Below are 3,723 nucleotides of genomic sequence, written 5' to 3' on the forward strand. Positions count from 1 at the left end.
TACCTAAACCAATATTCCCAGGCCTTTAATGTATTTTAATTTAGGCCAAATAGATTAAACCAGTTACGTTATATTCATTACTATATGCCCAATAAGCAATCGTCTGAAGATTAGTTTACATAGTGTTAGGGACCTTTCGCATCGGTACGAAAACGAAAACGTCATCGATTCGTGTGTACTTGTGACGTCAATCCGTAATGAGTGTTCGGCCAGTAAAAAACGTTACGCGTATGGAGCTGGATTTACGTAGGTATGCAAACGAATATGTTTCTTGTCTCATATATTGAATTTTCCACCATTTTTCGAGGCTTTGTGTATATTGTTGATTGTGTAGAGTTCGTAAAATATGCTCAAAAGCAATACTCTGCTTGATTTGTTGTGCATCTGCTAAAAACAAAAAATCGATTGAAAACGTTACCTTGATCGAGAAGTTCATGGAGTGGAAATTAACGCCATCTAGCTATTATCGTACGTCGGATTGCGAAACCGCGTGTTAGAGGATACGAAAACGGAAACGTAAACGAACATATTGTTCGTTTTGGTGTTTGTTTTCGTACCGATACGACGTTTAATAAAAGCGTCAATTTATTGTTAGTCCCCCCATTTCGTTATAGCAGATTTTATGACCGTTTGCACCCCGCCATCCCAAATAAAAATCGCTCCACGCCGTTGTAATTTCATCTAGCATTTGATTACCAAAATAGCATTTAAAAGATTAAAGGACATATAGCTGTACTCTTTGGAACCATAAAATAAACGAAAATGGGTCTAAAAGCACATAATAATTAATGTAAAATGTATATAAAGTGATTTACATTGAATTGTTATTCTATTGTAAACTGAAATCAACACTTATGTACGGTGATATACCAGAACAGTCAAAATTAAATGATAATCGTTGGGCCTGCATAGTCCATTCTACATTTTTAAAATCATTATTTCGTCGTTTTGAGAGATAATGATGTTCTTTGTACAAAACCATAAACCAGAAACTATAGTGTACATGTTCATTGTGTGTTAGATATTGGACATTATGATAACAACATCAATATTGATTGAAAATGACCAATTCTGAATTGTAATTCGTGTTTTTTATTTCGTATATTATGGACATTTATGAGTTAAATATTTATATCCGCTAAAGAGAGGGCTTGTCAGGCCCCCTCTTAATGCGCCTACCAGTGACATGTCACATTGTGACATGAGTATTTTCTGTGATTACTTGTTACAATGCAAGTCAGATTATGTTGGATAATATTGTCAGCACATATAAAAATATTATAGTGACGAATCAGCTGACGACTTTACTGCTGATATTCTATTAAAGTACATAAAGTAGTTGTACTTCTATATTTACTGTAGATTATTACATAAATCGAGTTTCAAAATACGCCCCAAATAATCAATCACTTTTGCTTCTTCATTCTAAGATATAAAGGGAGTTGGTTGGCCGAATGGTTTAACGAATGGTTAGATCATACGGTCTGTCATTGAATCAAGTGGTGTGGTTTCGATTCGCCGCTTGTATGATCGCCTATCCAACCTCGTGGGTTTTCTCTGGGTCCGTCGGTTTTCCCCAACAGCTAAAGACTCATACACACAAATGGATTCTTGAAATAAAATTGAACCATAATATATAATAATATATAAAAGATTTCAAGAGAAACGAACACGTTAACCAAAAACATATATAAAACGTAATTTTATATATATATATATATATATATATATATATATATATATATATATATATATATATATATATATATTATCGATTACACACAAATCTCAGATATTCTGCTCAACCCCGGTGGGATTCGACTACCGGGAAATCGACTCATTGTAATACGTTTGCTTTGAAATTATAAGCTGGTAAGACACACCCTTTACCGGACATGCTCTAGAACCGATCTCTAATCGGAGCATAATTCCATCTGAGAAACATTGTCTTCAATGGCAAATAAACACTCGACGGAATTTTGTCACAGCACATCTGTAATATTATCCTGAAGTCAGAAGTGTGTTCTGATCATAGTAGTATTGATCTCCAATCGGCTTAACAACACCTCCACTGTCCGTATTAGACCAGACTTTGTTGATTTTCGAAATATATATATATATATTTATCTTTATCTTTATGAAGTAAAAAAGTAATGTTGAGATATTTGAATATGTTCTCTTTTTTAATTGGAGGACAGCCATCAGCTCATTTTTAACCCCTTTTGTCTTTTTCATACAGAAGCTAAAGTGTTATTTTTTCTTCTATAATTTCGTGTTAATAACTTGCAATTTCAACTTTGTAAGTTAGTGTCTTGAAATTTGAAATAAAATACCTTGAAATTTGAAATGAAATAACTTGAAATTTGAAATGAAATAACCTGAAATTTGAAATTTGAAATTACCCCCCCCCCCCCCTGAAATTTCGACTGAACTACTTTTAAGATAATTTTAATACACCATTGTTAAACATGGAAATTATCTTTCTAAAATCGAGAATACTATGCTATACCAGACAAGTCCGATTCACCAAAATGCAACAATAGGTTCCATGCGACCGGATCGGCCGAGCTGTATCGATGGTTAATGCTATAGGTTCCCACTATCACGATTCCCGCTACGAATGAAATCGTAGTTTTAATCTTAGAGTAATCGTGGTAGCAATCGTGTCGATCGTATCTAAACGTACCCGAACGTATAGACACGTGGACTCAACAGGGACGATCCTATCGTAACGCATCGCACAACAGTGGAAACCTAGCATAACCCTTATAATGAGGCAACTTTTCACAGGTTGTTCGAGACTCCGCATTCTGTGCAAATCATTGAAGTTATTCGGATCGGAGAGAGAGAGAGAGAGAGAGAGAGAGGGGAGGGAAAGGGAGAGAAAGAGAGAGAGTTGGGATTTAACGTCCACTTGATACAAAGTAGGTCATTTCGGGAATAACATATCCTTCAATTTTATTTCCATCATTCGCTTGCGCGTTGGGTCTTTAGTAATGGGAGGAAACCGGAGGACCCGGAGAAAACTCACAAGGTTGGACAGGCGACCCTATCCCTTGTCCCATACATCCGGGTAATCGAGGTTATTTTTTAACTCTGTAGATGTGAAACCAAGGGTTTAAGTTCAGTATAAAACACATTTTAAATTTATGTTGCTATTTGGGTGTGGGTTGTTATTACTCGGCATTTTTGGCGATAAAACCCCCCAAAAAAACCAAAAAAAAAAACCAAGTAAAAAAAAGAATAAATTTAAAATTAATATTCAAATCCCTTATTAATCGGTAGTAATGTTCCTTATCCCCTGGCATATTGTGTATTTTACCAAGGGTAGAATGCCCCTCATTTGGAAATCCGTGGCGCCGCTATTTATGGGTTTATTTATTTATGGGTTATTGGTCATTGAGAAAATTGATAGTCTTTTAATTAACATTTCAATTCAACCTCCATAGTTTACTTGTCTGTGTTTATGTTGAAACAATGACGTCTTGCTTAATTCAAAATACCTTCTTATTGTGAATGAGCTGTAATAGCATGTTGATGAACACGCGTGCGCTAAGATAATAAAAATGAAAATAAGACAAGTTGTCTCCAATATCACCCTCCGTGGAAACGGACGTTAAACACTAAGAACAATATTGCTGAGCGTCGTTATATTGGATCGCAGATCAATATAACAGTAATTACAGGAGAACCACGGTAAGCGCAAAACAAAACCGACAAGAC

This window comes from Patella vulgata, chromosome 4 (assembly GCF_932274485.2).
Source record: "Patella vulgata chromosome 4, xgPatVulg1.2, whole genome shotgun sequence".
Classification (NCBI taxonomy): domain Eukaryota; kingdom Metazoa; phylum Mollusca; class Gastropoda; family Patellidae; genus Patella; species Patella vulgata.